This window comes from Zalophus californianus, chromosome 6 (assembly GCF_009762305.2).
Source record: "Zalophus californianus isolate mZalCal1 chromosome 6, mZalCal1.pri.v2, whole genome shotgun sequence".
NCBI lineage: Eukaryota > Metazoa > Chordata > Mammalia > Carnivora > Otariidae > Zalophus > Zalophus californianus.
Genome location: NC_045600.1, coordinates 26,393,839 through 26,419,958, shown reverse-complemented (window position 1 = coordinate 26,419,958; position 26,120 = coordinate 26,393,839). Strand labels below are relative to the sequence as shown.

The 26,120-nt window shown below is 48.0% G+C and overlaps 1 long non-coding RNA gene across 3 annotated transcripts in view; it reads left to right on the top strand.

Annotated features, from left to right (window-relative positions):
- Positions 1-26,120, top strand: part of LOC113908950 — a 53,568-nt gene that overhangs the window by 22,940 nt on the left and 4,508 nt on the right. The window contains exon 3 of one of the 3 annotated variants that reach the window (XR_003515651.1): positions 18,298-18,418. The exons of the other annotated variants lie outside the window; for them this stretch is intronic. This is a non-coding gene — a long non-coding RNA (uncharacterized LOC113908950). Of the gene's footprint in view, positions 1-18,297; positions 18,419-26,120 lie in introns of those variants that run through there. 3 annotated transcript variants of the gene reach the window in all.

Sequence of the window (26,120 nt, the reverse complement as noted above, 5' to 3'; positions counted from 1 at the left end):
GGGGCAGGTTCCAGGCCGAACCTCTACAAACACCTCCCAGAGCCACGCTGCAGGATTGGGTTGGCAGGGACTTGCTGCCCCTGCTGCCTCCCCCTGGCAAATCTGCCATTCCTGCCACCTGCTGGACCCACAAAATACATGCCTGCATCCCTCCTGTTCCAAATCAAAGTCTCAAGGGTGTACAGCTAAGTGGCAAAATCTAAGCCTCATGTGTGTACCCAGCAGCAAGGGAAGCTGGGAAATGTTTACACACCGGCGCACACGCACACACGCAGACACATGCACACACATGATTGATGTGAATATCCTTAAAACATGAAGAGATTATGCCAAGCCTTTCAAGAAGTAAGGGATGATGGAAATTGGCTGCAGGGGGTCTGTGAGCTGTGGCCTGGGCTACTCAGGAAAAGGCAGTGTGAAGAAAGTGCCCCACGGTGTGGGTGAAACAATGGATTCCCTGGTGGTTCTCCCTCAGTAGAATTGTGCTCAGTTGGTCCTAGGCAAAATGGAGAAATAAGAAATGCTTGTGTTCTAGATTCTTCACACAACCATCATCACCATTCATTTATTTTTAAGATACTTCCAAAAAGAGAGTTGAGTCACCAGGGTATTGTTTTGCATACTACAATACTAGTCCATTTTGTGGGCATTCTGAAAGACACAAAGGGTTAAACACATGGCTGCTGGTCTTCCTGGGGAGCCAGGCAAACATACTCACATCAACCTTATAGCAGTAGCCATGTTATGAAAAGGACCAAATGAATGGTGCAGACAATTGCAGTCACGTTGCTCAGAGGAGAGCTGTAGTTTGGGTGGTCAGGATGGCTTTTTGGAGAGCGCAGGACAGGAACTGGGCCTTGAACAATGGGTGGGATTTAGACAGACAGTCCTGGAGTGTGGACATGAGTAGGTGCGGTGTGTGTATGTCAACACAGTCCCCTGGAGGAATGGTCAGTTATGAGCCTAGAAGCAGTGCAGGGGTGCATAAGAATTGTGGGAGGTAACCTTGAACTGGGACCACGTTTTGGAGAATCTTGATTGCTCCATGTATTAATCAGGACTCGTTTTGTTTCCAGTGATAAAAATCCACTTCAAATTAACTTAAGAGAAAGGGAATTTATTGGTTCATCTCATTAAAAAGCCCAAGGCATGAGTTTGAGACACGGCTAGATCCAGGTGCTCAGCTGTTGTGAGGATTCAGCTCTGGGTTCATCTGTGTTGGTTTCACTTTCCAGCAGGCCTTCTCCATGTGGCGGTTCCTGGCAACTCCAGGCTTACATCATCTTGCTTCAGCAATCTCTTGCTCAATGTTTCTAGCGGGATTCTCAGAATTCTCAGGGCTGAGTCTTGTTGATTGGCTCTCCTCGTGATGAGAGCGTGATGAGCCACTCCCTACCCCATCAGAACTAGAACTCTGACCAGGGGAATAGGGGTTCTCTCACTGACCAGTGACATGGCCCAAGAGGGCCCATGACCATGGGGAAGGATGGTTGCTGTAGCAGATGCTGTTGGTGCCTCATCCTTATTCCCTCAGCCCTTCCCATTTTAGTGGATGTTGGCTCGATTTCCAGCTAACACCTGCTTCTCTTTGCCTGAGGGCTTTCTGGGACCACCAGAGCCCACCTCTACACATTCAAGACTGGCCAGAAGTGCCAGGGAATGAACCTTTCCTAAGAGCAGTCCTCCACCAGAGATTGATGGAGTTGGCACATACACACTCCAGCCCTCTTATCTCTTGGCGGGGAAAACTCTGAGGTTCTTGTTCTATAATGTTTCTCAGAGTTCCCCAGTGGGATTCAGTTCCAGTTGCCCAGAGCAGTCACTTGAATGCTCGTACACTCGCTCTTTGTTGAGATCTTTCCCTTTCCCGCCTCACTTTCCCACTTCTCTGCTGGTGTTTCCTGAGATCACCTCCGATGTAAACCACTCACCCTGGAATCTGCTAGCCCAGAGTCTGCTCTTGCAGGAACCCACACTGAGAGATTCCGCAATGGAAGAGCAGAGTGCTGTTGCCAGAGTAAAGGGGAATGGATACTGGGTAGGCAGAAACAATGAACGTCAACTTCCCTTGGTCAAAAGATGGGGCCTCTTTCGTTTCCTTGCTTCTAATTTGTCTACTTCCTCTTAGGGATGGGAAGCCAGGTCCTTGAGGGAAAGGACCCAGCTTGCTCACTGTGGTGTTCCCAGAATCTGGTGCACAGCAGATGCTAAAATGATGTTTATTGTACAGAATTGAATTTTATAGGCAATGAACAGTGATAAAAGAGTTTCCTGAATCCATGACTGGCAGAACGTGTTTTGTTTTCCCACTAAGATTAAATAAAGTGGAGACGGTGTGCAGTGTACGTTGGAGGGAGGGAATCCAAGGAGAGGTATTCAGCAGCAGTCATGGTAGTTTGGGCTTGAGGTGGTAAGCGTCTCTGGCACAGAGCACTGTGACTAGCACACGCTAGGTGCTCAATAAATGTTTGTTGAGTGAATGAAGGCTAGCGGTTGTATAGGGGGTAAATGTCATTAAGCTGATACTCAGAAGTAAGTTGAACAGCTGAGGTTGGGCTGCGTGGTTGGACAGAAGGCTGAAATTTTTCAGGGTATGGGACTTTGTAGGGAGTTAGGTGGCAGACTGAGCACTGTAGGCTGAGAGCCCTTAGTTTCAGGTAATTGCTGTGTGTTCCTCAACCCCACTTTCTTTCCTCCTGGGCACATGGCGAGACTACATTCCCAGTCTCTCTTGCAACTAGGTGGGGACGTGGGTGAGATCTGACCAATGGAATGTGGGTAAGAGTGCCATATACTACCTCGAGGCTTGCCCCCTACAGCATTTCCTATGAGCAATCACACTCCCTCTTGTCTTTGACTTGCTACCCGGATGCTGAGGATGCAGCAGAGGACTCCAAGGACATAGGAGGTGATAGAGCCACTAGGGTGAAGGGGCTTGGGGCCCCAGATTGCTGTGTGGAGCAGAGTTCATCACACTTAGTTTCTCACTGGTCTGGAACAAGAGTGAGAAATACACTCATACTGTGTGAAGCCACTGAGATTTTTGGATTGCTACAGAGTGGTCATTTGCTACCCTATTACAAAATACCTCATTTGAAAAATGAAACTCATTTGAAACTGGGGAGGGAGAGAGTGGAGGCCAGCATCACCCATTAGGGCAGAGTCCTGCCTGTGATTTTCCTCCCATAAACTGAGAGCAGACAGACATGCCCATAGACACAGGGGGTTGGGAGAGAAAACTGATCATCAGGGAGGTTTTGGGCCCCTTCTAAGCATGAAGGCTTTGGGGTGACAGGGATATATATCCAAGTGGAAGTTCGATGGGACGTTGAAAAGAGGCCCGAGATTTGGTTAGAGTCTATTCTCGCGGAAGCGCTCACTGAATCAGGAGAGGACTGATTTACCTGAGGAAGAGCTTGTAAAGGGAGAACAGTATGGGGTCCCGGATGGAATCATTGTGACTTTCCAGAATCAGCAGATGGCAGGAGGAGCTGATAAAGGTGTGGTCAGGAGGGTAGGAGGTGCCTATGGAGACTCACAAGCCAAGGGTGGAGGAAGATACTGAAGAGATTATACTTCACACGCTGAAGAGAGCCGGAAATGGCCTTACTTCTCCGTGGACTAAGATGAACTGAGAGGAAGCTCATGGTGTGGGAGTGGAAGTGGGAAGGAGCTAAGAAGAGAAACCAACCATCTCTGAAACCCAGTAAGGCTGCCTACACCGTGATCAGCCAGGGAGTGTGCAGCGGGAGCTGAGTGACCTTGCTTTGCCCTGGGAGCTGAGCTGGTAGGGTGGAGACTCCCCGGGCATCCCTGGGAGTGCTTTGCACCAGGACACAGGGAACAGGGAGTTGCTTTTTACACAGATGTCTGAGGTAGGGGTGAGAGAAGGACAAAGGCTGGGTAGTGTTAGGTTCCTGTGAGCAGAAAGGGGCCAGGACTCAACTACATTGGGGTGTAACTAACTAACGTGACCTCCTCTGGTACACAAAATCTGCTCAGGTCCTGGAGGCTACGTGAGTTATATGTTACAGCGCCTGTGGTCATGTGAGTAAACACAAAGCAAGCTATTCCACTGTACAACAGCCATCTGTGTTCGGGCACATTTGATTTTACTAAGCCTCAGTTTTTTCATCCATAAAATGGGGCTTAAACAATTCCAGGTTCCCCAGGGGAAATCAGGGAACTCTTCTTGAAAATAGCATGAATAGAATCTAGGTGGCAAAACCAGCTGATGTTCTTGAGGGTCAGTGCCTTTCCGGAAGGGTAAGGGTCTCCGTCTGGTTCCCTGATATATTTTCCTGTTCCTCTAGGACAGGGATGTACTATTAGTGGTCTTTGGATCTCAGCTTCTTGGATAGGAGCTGGAAAACCTCACGCCTCACAGCTGCGGCCACCTTGGCACCAGAGAGGTTAAAAGATCATGGGTCTACTGGGTGATAGACATTGGGGAGGGTATGTGCTATGGTGAGCGCTGTGAATTGTACAAGACTGTTGAATCACAGATCTGTACTTCTGAAACAAATAATGCAATATATGTTAAGAAAAAAAAAAGAAGAAGAAGATAGCAGGAGGGGAAGAATGAAGGGGAGTAAGTCGGAGGGGGAGACGAACCATGAGAGACGATGGACTCTGAAAAACAAACTGAGGGTTCTGGGGGGGGTGGGGGGATGGGTTAGCCTGGGCATGGGTATTAAAGAGGGCACATTCTGCGTGGAGCACTGGGTGTTATGTACAAACGATGGATCATGGAACACTATATCAAAAACTAATGATGTAATGTATGGTGATTAACATAACAATAAAAAAATTAAAAAAAAAGATCATGGGTCTAGTCCACCAGGAGATGCAGGGCGGGGCCTGGAGTCTGTAGCAAACATTTTGAGGCCATTCTGTGTGCCAGGCTCTATGCCAAGGGCTTTCCTGGGTTATCATATTCCATTATCTTCATGGATGCTCCACAGGGTAGGCACCATGACTAATCTCCACACTGCAGAAGACAACATAGGCTCACAGAGTTGAAGGAATTTTCCTCCTCAAGGACACATGTCAGTTAAGTGCCAAATCAAGAACTTGATCCAAATGGTTTGGCTTTGAGACTCCTAAAGACTGATCATCCTGGGGAAACTGAGGCAGCACCTGGGCGATACTGGCTGTTGGGGGAGGAGCCTCCTCCCCTCCCAACACATAGGGGATTGCTATGTTGGTTTAAGGCATCTGGAAACAATCTTTAGTGGGCAGCACTTTAGGACAATCAATGACTCCTTTGCAGCTGGTGAGGGAAGGGCTCCTGGGAAGTTCATTCAAACTATACCAAACCCTCTTTCCAGATAATGATAATCCACCTACCCCTCCCCTCCCCATCTCCTCCCACTCTGTGTTAAGGAGCAGCTACTAGTTCTAGAGAGTGTCCCACTCTAGACCCGGCCCTCTTACCTCTGGATGTCCTGGTGGTTATTGCTCTGTGGCCTCCTTCACGGAGGCCTTACCTGATACTCCAGCCTAGATGGAAGCCTCTCATCCCCTCACCCTGCTTTATTTTTTCCATGGTACATGATGTGCGTTGTTTTATGCATTATCTGCTTCCCTTAATGGAATGGAAATGCCAGAGGAACAGGGTTTTATTGGGATCAGTCATATCCCTAGTGCCTAGAACAGTACTTGGCACACAGTAACTGCTAATAAATATTTGTTGAATGCACGCCTGGTTCCCAAGCGCCGCACTGAGTTCTGCCCATGCATCATCTCATCGAATCCTCAAAGGCCTGTGGTTTGCCCACACTGGGCCCTGGCACCGATGTCGGGAGATAGTCAAGTAGTTATGTCCCCTCACACCTCTCCCTGCCTCCTCCTAGTGGGACTTAGGTGTAAGAAGCCCTAAGGCTGGACCAAGCAGACGTCCCAGGCTGTGAAATTCACAAGGCTGGGAGTTCGGTGGGATTCCACCCTGGCTGTGCTGTTAATGGCACCATCTGACCCCAGCACCTTCGCACCTCTCTTGGTGTGAAAGTCTTTAAGGGTACAGGACAATCACAGCTCCCAGAACCTTCTTTCCAGAAATTAGCAACAAGCCAAAGAGGAGAGAATCACCCATGGATGAGTTGGGGAGGGGGGGACTTCTGCCCCTGCCTCCTGTAGATCCCAGGGAGGGTGATCTCAGGACGTTGGGGTGGAAGGGAGAGCTTGGAGTGGATAAAGGGAAGTGTTTTGGCCTTCTCCTCCTCCCCTCGGACTCTTGTTGCTGCCCTCCACTGCCTCAGGCTCAGGGGGAACGAGAGCTTTGGCCTGGCCAGAAGTTGCCCCAAGGAGAACCGGAGTGAACTGGCCAGCCCCCAGCTAGTGAGGGGCTCCTTTCCTAGGCTGGGCCTTTTCAGAAAATGGGAAATTCCACTATGTCACACCTCAAGAGCTGATAGCTTACCCCCACCCCCCTAATTATATAATGTATTTAGACCTTTGGGTGGCTCACCAGATTTCCGGGATGAACGTTTATAGTTCTGGGAAGGCAATGCTGACCTGCCATGCAAAGTCGTCCCCCTTCCACTTCCTCCTCGATTTTGACTGTAGTGGTCTCCTTTTCTCTGGCCTGATCCTCCCCCTCCACTATTTAAAATAAACTTCCTCCCACTCAAAGGCTACTTGCTCTTTGGTTAATTAACAAACATTTATTGAAGACTTCTCGGAGGTGAAGCTATGCCCACAACAGTGGATATGACAGACAAAACCGTGGCCTTCTTGGGGTTTACAGTTCAGGGGAGAATCTTCAGCCCCTGATGCAGGCCTAGTTCTGTGTTCTTAGTGTATCTTGGTACGGCCTGGTGTGTGGCAGAAACACGTCCATAACTTATTAGCATTGTAAAAACGTAACTCAGTCTCGCAGAGGACACCCCCCCACGCCCCCCCCCCACCCCCGCAACACACCATCCATACCACCTCACACAGCTCTCCTCTCTTCCTGTGTAATCCTGGAGGCTGCGTTTCGGTTCCATGAACACCAGTCCTTAGGAGGGCTTTTTCTGACTGTGTGGCCAACGCCACAGCCAGCAAACATTCTTAGGGGCCGCCCAGGGCCAGGTGCTCCAAGAGGGTGGAAGCGGGAGGAAGAATCCATCCTCACCCTCGCTCCGGGCGTGCGGTCCGGGCCTCCGGGAGTACAGAGCTGGGAGGTGAGAACTGGGAGAATCATCAGCCTCAGCAAACCCGTTCGGCTCCCCCTGCAGTGGGGTGAACATCACGCCGTGAATTTGCCATGTGGTTTGGACAAGCTTCCGGAGTTTTCTGCCTTTTGTTATGATACCATCAGCTGTTCCCTCATAGTTTCAGGGTAGGAACAACACTCTGTTTATCCTCAGCAGCACGAAACTCTGGGTTGTGTATACAGGAGGTCACCGAATGTCTGGAGAAGGAGGAGTGAGGTGAGAGGGTGCAGACCTTTGCCTAAGTGGCAAGGGTTCCCTTCTTGTCTAAGAAACTGGTCAGAGGTTCCCAGCCTTGGGACAGTGCTCCAGGGGCCTGCATGGACGCGACGACCGCCTAGAGTGACCCGGGGCTGGTTAGGGGGCAAACTCTTGGGCGTTCAGCATGGAGAAATCTTTGACATGAATCTGGCCTCCCCCCTGCCCTTTCCCAGAGCAGCAGACTGAGTTTCAGAGAGGGTATGTGTGACCAACTTAGCTCTTAGTGGAAGGGCTGGTCAGGAATTGGAGATGCCTGTCCCTTAATTCATTGCTCTTCCACCCCCATTTTTTCCCCCATTTTTTATGTAACCCATCAATAGTAATTTAATGTCATACAGATACATGCCTGCATTTTCATGATCAAAAGTACAAGCAGTATTTTTTTGGTAAGAGGTTTAAATATTCCCAGGAGCCTGAAAAAAAAAAAAAAAAAGAATACAACTTTTCCCATTGCCTGTATCACTTCTCTGGAGGGATATTATGACCCCATAGAATTGTCAATATAACAGAACTTGAACCTGTTGTACTGAATGGGGCCTTAACACCTGCTCTGACTCCCACATCTTGGAAATCTCTGGGAGGTATACAGGGTCATCTATGTGGATGTGCCTGGGCATATGTATACATACTACAAAGGGATTTTTGTCGTAATAGTTTTTGTTGCATCAATATCTCAAGGGAATTTGTGGAAGAACTCGTTTCTTCTAGAAGTGTCCATTTTTCGAAGAATCTGTCCTCCTTTAGATGCTCAGGCTATTATTCATTGCCAATGGTGGTCAGTGTTCCCAAGCCTTGCTTTTCGCATGTGCAGGCGATACTGGATAGAAAGTGCCCAACTTTCTATACCAGAAGTTCAATTATAAAGTGGTTATGGGAACTGGGAATACATTTTCTCATTAAAAACAACATTATATATGGCTATGTGGTTTAGTTAATCCTTAATACTTGTTTAACTTCATGTATAGTTGAAATGCTGCCCATTTGGAATTAATGTAAGCATGAAACACTGCTTTTTCACCATCAGTGCTTAAATAGAAAAACTATAAAACCAAAGAAGAATTCCTTTTTAATCATCATGAATGTTGGTGGTAGGGGTGAGCAGTTTTATTAGGCGTGGAGGCAGATGAAGACTTTGAGAATTCTAGGTGGGACTTTTAGATATTCTGATGGCTTTGGGAGTGATGGTCCTGATTTTTTTAATATGGTTAATTTGACTTTAGGGGCATTGTTAGCCCCACTGTTTAAGTTAATCAGATGTGGTTAGGGCTTTGCTGACAAATGGAATAATAAGGAAGAGAGAAAGAGGGAAGCATTTTCCCTCTTGAGATCACTAGGTAGGAGTTGGAAGAAAGTGGGTGGATGAACTGCCTGTGTACGCTAGCGGGGAGAACCTATGGTCTATGGCTCCCCTGGCACTGATGTTTTGGGGGAAAGGGAAGCAGGAGAGAGCTAATGCACAGCCCACTCACTCACGTGGCTCAAGCCCAAGGGTCAGTGGTAGCCCAGAGCCCTGAACTCTCCCTGTGTCTGATGGGAGTCACCTCAGATCAGCATGTCAGCACCATTCTGGCAGCCCAGCCCCAAACAGTCCCAAGAAGGAAATATTCTGCTAGCCAGCAGGAGTGATCCACTTTCCCTGATGCCTTCCTGAAATGTGAACCCAGCCAGAATCCCAGAACAACTCTACAGACCTTTGGGACATCTGGTCACCCCCATACATTTGGGGAGTGGGGAGAGGATAGAGGAGGGGGTGGATAGAAGGGTTGGAGAGCAACCCAAAGGGACGATACAGGGTCTGGGGCAGGAGAGGGGGATTTAGAAAATTCCGAGTGGGGCATAGCTACACTTGTGTAAAGGCAGCACTGTGTGAGATCTATCCTGAGGTGGGCCCAAATAGACCTTGAATGGCAAAGAAAGAAAAGAGGAGAAATTGGCATTTCAGGTCTTCCCAGTACGAGAAGAAAGGGGACAGTGGGGTGAGGTGTGGTCAGTTCTGTTCACTGTCTGCCAGCAACATTAACCCCACCCCTGGCTTGGCTCAAGTTAAAGCAAATAAAATGATGTTTAACTGACATCACGAGCGCTGGTCGGGAAGAAAGCAACCAAAGACTCACTGTGCTTGCAAATATTTGGGTTAGAGAAATAAGGTTGGATGAGGGTGGCCTGAAGGTCATAAAGCCTATGGATTGTTTTTGTTCTTAAAATCTATCTACAAGTCACACCAGCTGTGGATCTGAACCACGTGCTTTTGGTCCCCCATGGAAATGCTTTCAATGAATTCAGGTTTCTTAAGAAGCCATTAAAGGATGTTTTAAGAGACAAAATGGAATGTCACATCTTTGTCACATTTATGGTAAGAATGTCGTATTCTTTATAAGGATCAACAGAAGAAATTTCTCTTAGGTCTTTGTTCTAGGAAGAGTTGTTTTTCTCCTAAATACCTGGATTTTATTTTATGGATACTTGGAATCATATAACTGACCCTGTCTCCTTTTTTACTGCTTATATTAAAATTTGAAGCAATCTTGAGCAAGTATATCTACCATCACAACCTGCAGAATTAAAAATCTCAGTGTTTGCATCTTCATCTTTTCTTTTGTTTCCTTCTTTTCTTTAATTTCCTTGTGTATTTATTGTTTTGCCTTCATCATAGTACATGTATTTTTAAAAACTCATCTTGAATTATTTTGGGAACAAGGTGGTTAACTAAATACAAAGGTGGCGAAGGGGCGCTAGCTCACACAGGTCCATTTGCTGACTGTGGTTGGGTGGCTTGAACAACAGACTATTCATAAGTACAGGAAATTTGCAAGACTGATGTTAGAAACTCTGGAAGTACCTGCACTATTTATAGTTGCATTTTTAAACAAATTCTTGAATCTGAGCGCTGAATATGTGCCATTCTAACTGAAAAGGTAATTATCAAATTCCTTAGTAGTCATTTGGCCATAGTATAGAAGTACCTCTACACTCGGGGGAGCAAGAGACTGGTGATTTCTTTCATCTAAGCTGCACTGTTTTCTTTTTAAGGTTAATTCCATTCAAAGATCAAAGTCCAATACTTAATCAAAACCACTGATTTTGCAAATCCTCGGCCAATCTTGGGCTAGATTTGCAACCACCAAGTAGTGAGGAAAGCAAAGTGAAATGGGATCAGGCCTTTAAAAAAATACATTGGATGTTGAACTTTTTCTCTTTTTTTCCTAGTTAGCACTCAACACTGAACCCTGTTGCTCTTCAAGTTATCTTTCTTCTTGACTGGGAAAAGAAACAAGCTGAAGCTAGAAATGGTTTGAATGGGGCAAAGAAGGGTGTTTATTTTCTAAATACAGTTGACCCTTGAACAGCACAGGTTTGAACTGTACGGGCTCACCTATATGTGTTTTTTTTTTTTTCCAGATAAATACAGTACACTACTATAAATGTATTTTCTCTTCCTTATGATTTTCTTAATAACATTTTCCTTTCTCCATCTTACTTTATCATAAGGATACAGTATATAATACGTATAAAATACAAAATATGTGCCAGTCAACTGTTCATGTTCTTAGTAAGGCGTCCAGTCAACAGTTGTCTACCAGTGATTAAGTTTTTGGGGAGTCTGAAGTTATACACCAATTTTCGACTGTGTGGGGAGAGGTCACTCCTAACACCCATGTTGTTTAAGGGTCAGCTGTGTCTTTCTCAGTCAAAATATCCCTTCCATTTCTCCCTGTGTCGTCTGGTCACAGGAGGAAATGGTAAGGAGCCTACCTGTTCACAGATGGTACAAATATTGGGTACAGCTCAGCATCCTGGAGGTAGGCAGAACACAGGTGTCATTTGGGGAAGTGATTCAGTCTTCTTGGGCTTGCTTTCCTACAGGACTAACAAGAGGCCAAACTGGGGAGAAGGAAAATATTGGTCCTCATTCCTTTGGCCCCTTTCCCGAAGGGAGTGATTTTGACTCTCACCTGCTTTGAATCAAGGGTGTCAAGGAGATTTTCTGGTACAAATATTAACAGTGCAGAAAATGGGCCCAGAATATGGAGGGGAATTGAAAAAGGAAAGAATCGAGTCCACTGTGTTCTTAAAGAAAGCACTTTGAGGGGCGCCTGGGGTGGCTCAGTCTGTTGTCTGCCTTCAGCCCGGGTCATGATCCCAGAGTCCTGGGATCGAGCCCCGCATTGGGCTCCCTGCTTGGCATGGAGCCTGCTTCTCCCTCTCCTCCTGCTTGTGCTCTCTCTCTCTCAAATGAATAAAATCTTAGGGAAAAAAAACACTTTGAAAAAAAATCACAACTTGTAGATTTCAAAAGACTATCTTCTTTCCAGTTTTTTTTTATGAGATATAGATATAATAAATACTCCTTTGTACACATTTGCCTTGAGACCCTCTAAGGGGCTCCTGGGTGGCTCAGTTGGTTGAGTGTCCAACTCCTGGTTTCAGCTCAGGTCATGATCTCAAGGGTTGTGAGATGAAGCCCCACGTTGGGCTCCACATTCAGCAAGGAGTCTGCTTAAAGATTCTCCCTCAGCCTCTTTCCTCATTAGCATGCACAGGCATGCTCTCTCTGTCTCTCAAATAAATAAATCTTTGAAAAAAAAAGGAAAAAGAAAAGATCATCTGAAATGCACAGCGGTGGGTTTCCAGGGGATTGTTTTTCTCTCGTTTGGATCTAAGGTCTGATTTCCCCACAATAGATGTGAGTGACAATCTGGTTGGATGCTAAGTGGGGGCAGGTTCTCAAGTCATTATGTAAAGAAGAAAGTCATGTCCAGGAAAATTACCTCAGAAGATAACTCCCCTACTAAGATAGGATGCACATGGCTTTGTGCATCACACACTAATTGCCTTGCATTTAGGGGCCAAGATGCAGGAAAAGATGAATGTATTTATATACCAGAATCCATGCAAGGTGCTAAGCGGTGCTAAGCTTTGTTCCTCACCCTCTGGAGCGCATTGTCACTGAGTGGAACAGGGCCTCAGGAAACATCTTCATTCTTCAAATTGCTCTCTCTCTTTCTCTTCTCAGGATGCGGTGTGAGAGCTCATCTTAAAGCTGGGTTTGAGGGGCGCCTGGGTGGCTCAGTCATTAAGCGTCTGCCTTCGGCTCAGGTGAACCCGGGTCTGGGATCGAGCCCCGCATCGGGCTCCCTGCTCAGTGCAGAGCCTGCCTCTCCCTCTCTCACTCCCCCTGCTTGTGTTCTCTCTCTCACTGTCTCTCTCTCTGTCAAATAAATAAATAAAATCGTAAAAAAATTATAAAAAGCTGGGTTTGCAAGACAAGGCATTATAATTGCTTAGATTGCATCTTGTAGATCGACAAAATTAGCATTTTATTTTAAGGTGGACTTATTTAATTAATTTAATTTAATGTATTAAAGTCTAATGTGAATTTATTCCCACTTCACCTAAGATTGAGAAAGCTGAAGGTATGGGGTAGGGAGAATGGAGTAGGTCCAATTATAAAAGCAGGGTTTTTTTAGGAGGGCGCTGAGGGTGCCTGCCCACGTTTGCTCCGAAGCCCAACCTGGAAGTCCTGGGCTGCTGCAGCAAAAGTCTTCTGTAAGGATGACTGTTAACCACAGGTCACTTTCCTAATTGGGGTCCTGCTTTGGTTATGTTGGGTTGGAGGGCAGGAGGACAGAGAGGTTGGAGGGATGGAACTGAATCCTTTCTCTGTACCCCTGTCCTTCACTCCTTCATCCGCAAAGAGAAACAGGTGTCCACAAGACTGGTCTGCCACTGAGAGGTGTCTGGGGGCCCAGCAGAGGGAACATTCATCCAACACCCAACACATACTTGTTGAGCATCTGTGAGATGTGGGGTATCTGGGACAAGCTGGCATCTTCTTGGGGACAGCCTAACCAGCTTCCTTCTCCCCTGCCATGAAGGCAGAAACAAGGTGAGAGAGATGACACAATTATGGTTGCTCGGTGCCCTCTCATTCAGTGACTTGTCTAGCCTTGCTGAGCGTGTGGAGCTGGTCAGTGGGGTTAAGACATGGGTTTTGGCGTCAGACCTGCGTTCAAATCCCACTTTTGGTACTTGTGAGCTACATGATGTTGGACAAGTTTTTCAGCCTTTCTGAGCTTCAAGCAAGTTATGGAAATAGTCTGTTAATGGGAACGATACTTACTGAGCATCTGCTATGGGTAAGGTACCAATGTTCTCTGCCCAAGAACCTTACAGGCTGTGGGAAATACTGATACTTGTATTTGTAAGGACAAACCATGGTGTAAGTGCTCCAAAGGGAAAAAGAAGAATCTTACGAGACTGTGTAGCCTAGGCCGTAATTTGGGTCATTATCGGGGGAGGGCTTTAAGGGAGGGCTCTCTTAAGACCTGCCATTTCAGCTGAGAACTGTGAGATGAGAAGGTTGCTGGCCAGAACAGTGAGGGAGAGAACGTTCCAGCAGGGCATAAAGCATCTGTCCTACCTCCATCTGTCCCCCTGCCACTCTTCCAGGAGCAGAGGATGCTCTTCTTAGCTAAAAAGAAACTTGCCGAGCCTCTGAGGGACCAGAGCCTCCCAGAGAGACGATTCTGTGGCTCTAACCCTCTGTGTTCCACCCCACAGGATGTGTGGGGCTGGTGGTCCTCAAATGGCAGCCCCCAGCCTTGCCAGCTATTTTCACCTCCCTGAGAGCACGTCTCCAGTGAGGCTGGGCTCCCAAGCTGGGCGCCCGCCAGTCAGTCTGGCCAGGGAAGGAACTATTTTGGGAATTTTTATGATGGAACAATATTTTTTTGGTAAACAAATGGAGAGCTGTTAAACAGGGAGGCTCACCCCCTAGCTCCTGGTTCACCTTTCTCCACGTGGAGGGGTCACAGAGGCAGCACTGTCCCGTGGTAAGAGAGTCCCCAGGGCTGCCCACCTTCAATGCACACCCCATCATTTCTCTCAGGATACACATCTGCAGAAACTGGGAGGTTGACCCCTCCCCACACCCTGCCTTGGGTCCCTTGGAAAAACAAAAAAGTCTTTAGTGCAGTCAGGGGTAGCAGGGGCCATGTCTGATTAACCCTTAGGGCTTGAGGGTGACAGGGACCTGAGGGAACATCTGCCACCCCTTTCCATCCCCCTCTACAGGGAGGCCACCGAGGCCCAGAGAGGGTAGGCCCCTTTCCCAAGGTCACAGAGCTCATCAACTGCAAATAAGGTTGGAATCCAGGTACTGGACTCTAGTCCTTTTCTCTTTCTTCAGGAACAATAAGCCAGACCAGTGGTCAAGAAGAGGAAAGAGTGGGCTGTGAGCTTGGTATTTTGCAGGGAGCCTACAAACTATCCCCTCATAGTCAATCCTGAATACTAAGTGCCTCAGCACTGACCCCACCCTCAACCTCACCTGGCGGAGGACTCTCTTTACTTCTCGCCTCTGATTGGCTGCTGCAGTGGCTTGGACTTCATGACCTAGGACCCCTCTCATTGGTGCTGGGACCACCCCAGCCTAAGCATTGTTTCTCCAGCAGTTACATCCCCTCTTGTTCTATCTACAGCTTTCTGGGCTGCCTTTTCTCAGACTGGGCTACTGTCATTTTTTATGTTTGAGTCTAGATAAGTTAATTAGGGTCCCAACTGAAAATAGGACGAATGTATTACCTTCTCCTTACTGATGGGGCTAAGAGGCCACTATATTATTATAGGAATGATATCTACCTCTTATTGAGCCTCCACTGGACCCTCATAGACATGCTTTCACTCAGCAGCCACGCATGGTAGGGATTATTTGTCCTGCTTTACAGATGAAGATACTGAGGGCCAGAGAAGCCCGAGATCACATGACCAAGGAGTAAGTAATGGAGCCGGATTCATTCCAACTATGTCTGGCTCTAATCCCACAGCTCTTCCCACCAGGCCTCCCGCAAGCATGAGACAAAGGGAATCTGGCCACGACAGTGGCAGAAACATGTAGTGGAAGGGACTTTGTGGGCAAGCGCCAATAGATTAAATGTTGGGGCTCAAAGGACAAATAGAACATATCACCCAAGTTTTGAGTCTTGTACTGATCAGGAGTCTTCCATTTTTGAGTGATAGAAACACAACTCAATATAGCTTAAAAGAGAGCTTATCTTTATTTGGGTGCCTGGGAAGTCTGGGGAGATCTGGCTTTAGGAATAGCTCGATCCAGGATAGTATTTCTTTTTCTCCTCCTCTTGATACCACATCCGTGGTATCCGTGGCATCTGTGGTTGTTGGAGCCCCAGAATCATACTCTGTCAGCAGAAAGGGACAATTTTCTTTCATAGCTTTAGTGAGAAAATCCCAGAAGGACTCCAATTAACTGGCTTAGGTCATGTGCCCATCTGAGCCAATCACTGTAGACAGAGGGATGGAGGCTTCTGAGTCCGGAAATGTGTGCCACACAGAATGCACTGCCCGCGGGGAAAAGGAGCTTGGGTGGCTGATGAAGGGGAGAAAAAGTATGGGAAGACTGAAACAATAGCCCTCTTTAGGCTTGGGGACCGGGAGAATGTCGGCAGCATTGATGATCAGAGGGAAAATTAGGAGGAAGGGTTACGCAGGAATAGTTATATTCACTATAATAGTACTAAGTAAGATTTATTACTTTACAGAGTAGGCAGCCCTTCACATACCTTATTAGCCCTCATCTAACCCTGAAAGGCAGGCAGAACAGGTGTTGTTACCAATCTCATTTTACAGATGAGGGACAAGTCTGGAGAGAATAAATGATAGGCTTGTGGCTGGCAGGGGACAGGTCTGGGACTCAGGTGGCAGACTCACAGTCACTTTCTCTGAATCCCAATTCAGGAGAGAAGATATGTTGAGTGTGAAGTGCCTGGTGTCCTGAAGGAAGATGCTACTCTCAAGGTGAAAGGGACACCTGAGCCTGTCACTTTGGGGTCATTCAGCTTAGTGCGGTCCCCTGCTAGGTGTTATGTGCCACATGGGCAGGGACCTTCGTGTGCTTAGCACGCAAGAGGCACTGAGTACAGAGTGATCCAATAGTGCCCTGCTGAGAGGCTGAGTCTCTGCTGGGGGCTAGAGGATGGGGACCTGAGTCACAGGCCAAAGACTGAGCCCCGGGAGGGAGTATGGGGAGAGAAAAGGAGTGGGAGCCCAATGTGCAGTATGGTTGGCCCCAGCTCCAGACAACCTTTGTCAAATGCACTGCAAGCCTCACATCTGTGGGGCAGACCAAGCTGGCCATATGGGATCTATAGACTCTGAAAATCCCGTTGGTGTGGGGTGCCTGGGTGGCTCAGTCGGTTAAGCTGCCTTTGGCTCAGGTCATGATCCCAGGATCCTGGGATCGAGCCCCACATGGGGCTCCATGCTCGGCGTGGAGCCTGCTTCTCCCTCTTCCTCTGCTGCTCCCCACTGCTTGTTCTCTCTCACTCTTGCTCTCTCTCAAATAAATAAATAAAATCTTTTATCTTAAAAAAAAAAATCCCGTTGGTGTAACAGGACTGGTTTGGCACCAGGTGAGTTGTGTCTTCTGGGGCCTGTCTTTGCTGCACCTGACTGTGCTTCTCTTTAGTTGTGTTCAAGTTAAGTCAATCAAGCTCCCTTTTTTGAACACCCGCTATATGCCAGGCATGAGCATGTATTGTGCACCAGGTGTATGGTGATAAGTAAGATACAATTCTGCCTTTTTAAGTCATTCATTCATTTAACCCTCATTGTTTCCCAGGTACTGTGTTAGGCACTGGGTATACAAGATTTGGTGAAATTCTTATTCTGGCTAGGTTGACACATTTATGCCCAACTAATCATAATACATACAATGTATAAGTGATTTGATTTGCATATAAAAAAGTGCTTTGGGACTATAGAGATAAAAGTTACTAATTTTGGATCAGGAGATTCAGGGAACTCTTGATAAGAAGATATCTGAGCTAGACTAGCGGAACAAAGGAAAAAGGTAAGAGTCTGGCAGGCTCTGAGGATGGGTGGTGGGTTTTTTGGGTGGGGAGAGTCGGTGTACAGGGGCAGGTGGTGGGAAACCGAGGGTGGGCAGGAGGCCAAGCTTGAAGACCAGCCCAGTGCAGGGGTTTTCACTTGATCCTTAGATGCCCTGGCCCCTTGGAAGGGAAACCGTTGCCCGGGGTGTGTGTCCACACCTTGCCATTCACTCATCAGCTGGTTTCATTCTTTGTTCTCTGGTCAGCAGCATGTCCTGTTTGTGGCTAGCTTTGTTGCTTCTTAAACTGTAAGCTCCCCATGGGCGAGATTTCCCTCAGTTTCCGTGCATTTTTCCTTTGCACCGAGCCCAATTACGGCGTGGATCATAACCAAGTCCCCTGGTGCTGCTGTGGGCCAGGGGTCTCACGGAGAGAGGCTGGCCACAAGCTCTGCTCGGTTTCTGGGGAGCAAATCCAGGACAACCAGAGCTGCTGAAAATGGGCTCTCGCTGGGCTTCCCTTCCCTACCACCTGTGGGGTCACCCATGGTGTGTATGCTGGAGTGGGCTGCTTGTCCACTGATATCTGCTCCCCCTCATTTGGTGGTAGAGTTTGAGCTGAGCAGCCCCCAGCCAGCCTCCCTTGCTGCTTGGTATGACCATACAACTATAGCCAGCCACTGGGATATGAGTAGACGTGACCCACATTTGAGATGGCCCTAACAGGAAGGCATGACCCCTCCCCTCCCCTTTTCCTCTTCCTACAGCTGGGGGTGAGGGCCGCAGGGGAAGCCATCTCCGACGACGCAGGGGAAGCTGTGTGTTGAGGATGGCAGTCATCTAATGGCCTGGACCACCTCTCTGTGCTCTGGCATATTGTGAAACCTCTTTATTACAACGGCTCAGTCTGTACCTAAATCTGTTTCGTAGAAGGAACTTTGGACAGCTAGTTCTTTGCCCTGTGGTCTTGGACACGTTACCTTATCTTTCTAGACCCCTGTTGCCACACCTGTCGGAGGGGGATGTGAAAAACTCTTTCCTTGCTCCATGAGAAGCATCAAAGGGCTGCAGAAGTGGCTCTGATTGGAAAAGCGTGGACACAAGGCAAAGGTGTGTGGGAGCATTTTCAGGGCGAGAGAGTGATGGTCTCTGATCGTGGTTTATCGCTTAGCCCTTTCCTCTTTAGGAGTTTTTGAGTGGCTCAAATAAACTGCCGGCCCAGCTAATCAGAGCCGGGGGGGTGGGGGTGGGGGGCTCTGTGTTCACCATCTGCCCAGAATAATTCCCTCCAACCTTTAAAGTGCTCAGAAGACACAAAGTTTGTCTTGGCTGTAACGGGCCAGACCTAAGGAAGTGATCTGGGTCAAGAAGCTTTTACACGATTGTAAGTAATGAAACGTACTGAACCCAGTTGAACCTCATCAAAATGCCGTGGCGGGTTGAGTGTTTATGTTTCATGCTCATGATGTTTGAATGTTTAAATTCACATGAAAAACATAAGCACCGGGATGAAATAGCTGGCAGGGTCTGGGCCACTATTTCAAGATGAAGCGTACTTGATGGCGACAGCAGCGTTGACCCAGCTCTGAAGTATGTGGAGGCCCGGCTCGCACGAGCCCCACGCTTCCCACCCCGCAAGCCACCCGTCAGCACAATTTGCCTTTTCCCAGGGGACCCAGAGGCTTGCTCAACACATACCTGGTTGATTTATGACACATGAAGGACAGAGTCCGTGGGATTTGGGAGAGGCAGAGTAGAGGGGGTTGTTGGGGAAATTGAATGAAAAAGGAAAAAAAAGGAAGGATGTCCAGGAAAGAAATAAGACAATGTGTCTGAAAAATTGGAAACCGATTCCTTAAATACCTCACAGTAGGAGAAGAGTAAAACAAATTAGGGCCCGGTCGCTCACTCCATTCATGACACAATGTATGTATTCATTGTCTACTGTGCGCCAGGGTCCCGTGTTAGTAGGTTCTGGGACAAAATCCCCGGCCTCAGATGATGCAGCTATTTAAAATGATAGTTATGGCGCCTAGGTAACAACATGGAAAATGAGTGTGATATGGATTTGGCAGAAGATGCAAGGGTCAAAATTTATGTACAGTGTGATGACAACTGGCTTAAAAAAACCCAGATGCGGAGGAGGAGGAAGTGAGAGGAAACATGGGTAACAGGCCATGAGTGTGTTAGGGTGGTGGGGTTAGGCTAGAGACCAGTTAGCCTATAGAGACCAGAAAGCCTTCTCGAACTTTCTGTGCTGTAGTTGTATTCCATTCATAAATATATATATATTTTTTTAAATAAGAAGGGCCGTCACCTGACAAATGACCCTCCCACGTTAACCACCGGTCCAGCTAGCCTTTGAGGAGTACTTCACACCAGACAAGCCCATCTTCCTGCACCAGCCTGGCTGCTGGCATTCACCAGGTGTTGGGCCCTCTGCTTGGAGTCTGAATCAGAGATGTTAAAGCTTGGGAGGGGCCCGGATATGCCAAAGGGCACCCCTGTTCTCAGTGATTGCAAATTCAGCAGCTCGCCAGTGGAAACGGAGAGGCCCCTGATCCAGCACAATGCAGGGGCTGGTATTTCCCCTGACTCTCGGGGCCGGGCGCCTATCCATTTGGGGCACGAGATGAAGGAGTTGGCCAGCTTCCCGCCTTGGGAATGGATGGGCCAGGCATCGCATGCCAAGCTCAGGCCAGGCCCTCACAGCTGCGCCTGCCTCCCCTGGAGAAAGGGAAGGTTCTGTCTGCCCCCTCCAAATTAGACCTGCTTGGGGCACAACTCGGGGATGTGGCTTTGGAATCAGACGCGAATTTTTAAAAACTTTACAAATATTTAATTGCAGAACTACATGCACATGGTTAGAAAAATAAAATGGTACAGAGGGCTCATAGTTAAAAACAGATTTCCATTCCATTCTTGGATTCAGGCTTGCTTCTCAGGGGCTACAGCTTTTAACTGCTTCAGTTTTGGGTTCTGCCGGTTTACCTTCCTATCTCTTAGTAATACGTGAATACTGCTGTCTTCTGGTGGATCCTCCGGGGACATTATCTATTGTCTCCCTGCTCTAATAAAACAGGATTTAGCTCATGTGTACGGTTGGGAAGACATGGAAAAGCACCATCCAGACCTTCAAAAACGGACTTGCCTCCCAGCTGTGGGGAGCATGCGCAGCAGATGGCCCCCAGCTGTCAGCTTCGGCCCGGTCGGCCCAGAGGCACTGAGAGCCACCTGGCCCCAGGTCACAGCCTTTGTGGGGCAGCCTGCACCCAGTAACTGAGCACAGCGAGAGGGAATAAGGCCCTTTCCGCCCAAAGTGGGGCTCTAATGGGGGATGCTCCTTCCAGCGCTCTGGGCCGGCTTGGTTGGGTCTGCATCACAGTTGACTTCTCTCTCCAGCCAATTTTTTCTTTCCCCTTCTTTTCACAGGTGTCCCTCCTAATAAACATCATGCACCCCAAGCTCCATCTCAGCGTCTGCTTCCAGGGAGCCCCCTGCCACAATCATCCTTGTCCCTCTTGTGGTTTCTCAGCGTATATCAATTTGTACTGCGTCAACTTGACTGAATAAGAGCTACATTCCCCCACATTCCCTCCCCGCGGTGGTTCCAAGTCAGGGTTGGCCACGAGGGACGTTTGTGCAAAAGTTGGAAGGCAGAAATGAAGCAGTAGTCATTTTTGCTCGCTGAAGGCTGGCGCCGGGCCAGGCGCTGCAGCGGTTCTCAGGCTGCCACCGCTGGGCGCCTCACCTTGCTGGCAGGCTGCCCGGGGCTCCTCCACCTCCACCCCCTTCTCCTCCTTCAGCTCCTCCGTGTCCTGGGCCAAATGCACGTGTGGCTCCATGAGGGGGGCACCTGCTTCGCCGGGAGCTCAGCCACATCACGGAGACCGGAGGTACTGAGACAGATGTGCGTTTCTGGTTGCCCTTGTGGGTTCCAGGGGCTTCTTCCTTTTTCGCACTTCCATCTTTTCTTCCCAACTGCCAGGGCTGCTGACCTCAGGACCAACACCAGACACAGAGGCAGGGGGCTTACACATACCGTTTAAGCAGCTCCTGGAAGTGTGTGAGGTCTAGTCGCCCTGACAGCTCCTTTTTTCTTGAATTCTAACTCATGCAGTCACTATTCCTAGTTCCTCTCTCTCTCTCTCTTTAAAGATTTATCTGTGAGAGAGAGAGAGAACGAGAGCACAAGCAGGGGGAGCTCCGGCAGGTAGAGGGAGAAGCAGACTCCCTGCTGAGCAGGGAGCCCGATGCGGGACTCGATCCCAGGACCCCAGGATCATGACCTGAGCTGAAGGCAGACGCTTAACCGACTGAGCCACCCAGGTGCCCCCCCTCCAGTTCCTCTCTTGATGACTCTGTTCCGTCAGCTCTCTGTTGTACCCGACTCCTTATCCCATAAGGTAGGATACTAGTATCATTATCCTGTCTTCCTCCCTTCCCGACTCTTTGCTCAGCTGATTTTTTTTTATTGAATTATAACGGACATACACTATTATGTTTCAGGAGTCCAAGATAGTGATTTGAAATTTCTACACATTATGAAATGATCACCAGAAGAGGTCTGGTTACCATCTGTCATTGTACAGAGTCACTGTGATGTAATTAACAATATTCCCTGTGGTACTTTTCCTTTCTGTAATTTCTTTATTTTATAACTGAAAGTTTTACTCTTCTTAATTCTCTTCACCCATTTCACCCCTTGCCCCTCACCCCCACCCGTCTGGCAACCACCAGTTTGTTTTCTGTATTTATGAGTCTGCTTTTGTTTTGTTTTGTTTCTTCGTGTGTTCGTTTTTTAGATTTCACGTAAAATGAAATCATATGGTATTTGTCTTTCTCTGTCTGCCTTACTTCACTTAGTGTAATAGCCTCTAGGTCCATCTGTGTTGTCACAAATGGCAAGATTTCATTCCTTTTTATGGTTAATATTCCTTGTGTATCTATACCGCAACTACTCTATCCATTCATCTATTGATGGACACTTAGGTTGCTAAGTGCTTCTCTCAGCTATTTTTTAATTTCTACATTGTCAAGTGTGGTCACATTATATCCTGTCCTAAAATCATAGTGAACCTTTCCCTTCTTTGTTCGCAGTCTATTTTAAAAGTTGAAGACCAATGAATAGCAACGGGAGTAGTGCATTTTGTGTGGGTAAATATCACAGGGCCCGATGATGGTCTATGATTGTATTTCTTTCCCCGAATGTCCAAGGGAAAGACACCTGTGTCACTCAAAGGACAATGTTCTTAGCCCCAAGATCAAATAGATGTTTTATGTGCCACCGTTTGCTCAAATTCATCTTACCTACTTTGTTGTTTCATTTTTGAACCATGACTTTCTTGATTAGTGGTTTGCTCTTCCCAGAATTTTTTTATTGCTTTCTTGTTTCTGTTTGGGCAAAGAAAGCTAAGTCTTTGCCCTCCTGTCGCAAATATTATCTAGCTTTTTACTCATCTTATGTGTTTCTGGGAATCTATTATATTCTTCTAAAAGGCTTTCTCCTTAGGAACCATTGACATTTTATTGGACCCCAGTTTCCTTTGAGGTAGCCATCACTTCTGGGATTTTTTTTTCCATTGGACTCTGGTTAATTGCACCATCTCTTGTATTTTCACCTTAACCTTTTGTTCCTTTGATGTTCACTCCAGTTTTGTTGGAGTACATTCTCATTTCACACATCCACAAAGCATGCACAAGAAGGAAATATCAAGCCCTCCCGTGAGGATTTAGCTGTGTGACTTGGGCAAGTGTCTAACCAAATTTGTACCGCAATCTCCTCAACTACACCTCGGGGATTATGTCACTCCTGTCCTGGAATCGCTGTGAGGATTGCATGTGATAACACTGGTCGAGTGCCTGACCTTCGGCGCTGAGCACATTTTGGTTTATGTCTCTAATTGTTACTTTTTTTGCTAAGAGACCTCACAACGCCCCCCTTGCCTATGGAAGAAAGTCCAAACTCTTCAGCATAGCCCAACGCCCTCTATAATTGAACCTCAATTGACCTTTTCAAATTTATGTCCTATTACTCTCTCCACATACCTTGTGCACCGCCAAACTCTTCTCCAGCACACCTGTGTCTTCTAGCCATCGGGCCTTGACTCTGCCCCTCTGCCTGGAAGGCCTTTCCGAGTCTAGTGTCTGTGTGTACAAACCCATTTCCCTTCTCCAAGCTCCCTCTGCCTTCATCATCCTTCCCTGATCTCCAACTAGACGCAGTCCGACCCTCTCCCCTGGCTTTTCCTCCTTCCCGCTGGCTATGAGAGTTCTTATGGCCACACACTTGGCTGGCTGCCTGGGGATGGACCAAACTCTTTCCATTTTTCTCCACAGCTGGGACAGCCACAGTCTTGAATGATCCTCTTTTTGCAGGCTGGGCAGAATCCAGGATGCCTCTAGGCAACGTTTTCAGAGAGCCAAAAACTACTGCTTCCTTCCTCCTGCCAATGTAGCTTCCCTCCCCCACAAACAGCCCCTCCCCACCCCCATGGCATGGAAAACTTATTTTTAGGGCAGCCACCTCTTTGGTGAGGTCTGATGGCCGTAGGAAAGTGCTCTGCCATCAAATATCTCTTCCAGTAGGATTTAGTCAAGGGAACAAAATGCACATACCTCTGGGAGGGGCATCACATCAAGTATAATTTAGTAACATTAGCATTCACTCACTCACTCACTCACTCACTCACTCCTCTATATTAGATGACTCTGGTGTGCCAGGCACTGTGGAGGGCTTGGGGACACACAGAGAAAAGACATAATCCCTGTGCACAGGGAAATCACAACGAGCTTAGTTTAAGATCACTTTCCAACCATGAGGTCTAGCTGACAGCAGGACATTGGAGCATCTGAGGGCTAGTCGAGGGTTGGGTATGTGGGCTGGGATGGTGCAAGAGGAGAGTGTGAAGGCCCCGGGGGCCTGGATGGAAGAGGAGCCACAGAGAAGTGGGGTGCCTGAGACGGATTTTTCTCCATGTCACAGCTTAGCCCTCGGGTATGATGGGGGCTGATTGGTCACCAAGTGAGGCAGGAAGTTGGGGAGAGGGTGGAAGGGAAGATGTTGCAGCCTCTGAGTACAGGGTTCTACCTATCCCACTCATGCTCCACACTCTCTCCTGACCTGGGTGAGACCCCCCTGGGCAGCTCTTGTCACAGCACCTGTGAGGGAACCACAGAGAAAGGAAAGTGCCTCAGCTCACCTGGGTGTGTTCTCAGCCATTTCTGTTCATTTTCAGGATAAGCACGGGAGGCATGGGACAAGAGGGGTGACCCAGTCACTCTGAGCTGCACTGATGCCCAAGGCAGCCAGCACTGGAGGTGCAGAAGCTCGGGGCTCTGTGTTTCTGAGCAGACACTGCAGCCTATTAAAGGTTGAATTCCGTCTGGTGGTCACATCCTGCACTGGCTGCCCCCCACGGCACACAAAGCTCCTTTTGTAGCTAGTGGGACCAAGGGAAGGGGGAAGCTGAGCTCTTAATGTGACCAACCAATTTTTCAGCTTACATCAACAAATTTCTCCCTGAATCTTTCCAAAACAAAGCTTTGCTAATGTGGAGCTCAGGGGCTGTGGGAGCTGGCTGAGCTCTGGCAGAATCCGCAGGCCCAGGTTCTCCTTGCCCTTGGCCAGAGTCAGCTCTGGCGAAAACGAGGAGGGCTCAGGCTATGGGGAAACTGGTGTGCAAGTTGGTTAAGTAACTGCCAACAGGTCGTTGGGCCTGTAAATCTCTGGTAGAGCTGATTTGAACCCAGATCCATGAAAGTCTTCTAATTGGGCTTTTGTGCTCTCTGCCCTACCCCAGAGGAAGGCTGTCCAGGGAGCCCATCTGTAATCAAAGACTGCAGGTTCTTGTGGCTGGAAGGGTCCTCAGAGATAGCCAGTCCAACCCTTTGGATCTCTGTTACCTACAGAGATAGTGATTGGGATCAGGATTGATTCCAGGTCTCCCCACTCCATATCAAAAGATCTTTTCGCTGACACTGCACATGATTTTTCTTTAGGAAACATGTACGTACGCTTCAAGAGAAGGACCAAAGGCACTTAGCTCTAAAGAACCAACAGATGATGGCGGCAGCCAAATCCAAGTGACCTACAGGCCAGGGGCGTCCTGGTTCTCTCCACATCATTCTATAGACCACAACCTGGAGACCCAGGGAAGTGGTGGTGTAATTCTAGCTGGAGTCCAAAAATCCTGGGAACCAGGGGAGCCAAGGTTGGAAGGCGCAGTCCAAGGGCAGAAGAATACCAATGTCCCAGCTCACACAGACAGGAAGGGATAAAAGGGGTAAATTCCCCTTTTCTCTGCTTTTTGTTCTATTCAGGCCCTCAGTAGATTGGGTGATGCTCACCCACATGGGGAGAGACCAATCTATTTTACTGAATTCACCAATTTCCATGCTAATCTCATGCAGACATGCTCTCATAGATACATCCAGAAATCACGTTTACTGGCCTTCTGGGCCTCCCGCAGCCCAGTCAGTTGACACATGCAATTAACCATCTCCATGTCCTTGCTTGGTACCAGGGTCATAAGTCTGCTTTTCTTGCCCCGGATGGCAAATTTGAAAAGGAATCAACTACAGCTCCTCATCCCCACGATACCTTCCACATGGTCAGTGGGCTTCTCAGTGCTTCAAGGGCTGCCTGGTTGGAAGCAAAACCATGAGCTCACTTACGGCACAATTTTAGCGCAGATAGGCATTGGGAAGTCAGACCTTGCTGGTGGTTCTGTGGCTAGGACAGTGACAATAGCTTTTGGGACACTAAACTGGTAAATCATGTCAAGGTCTTTATGCACATTGGATGAGGCAACATA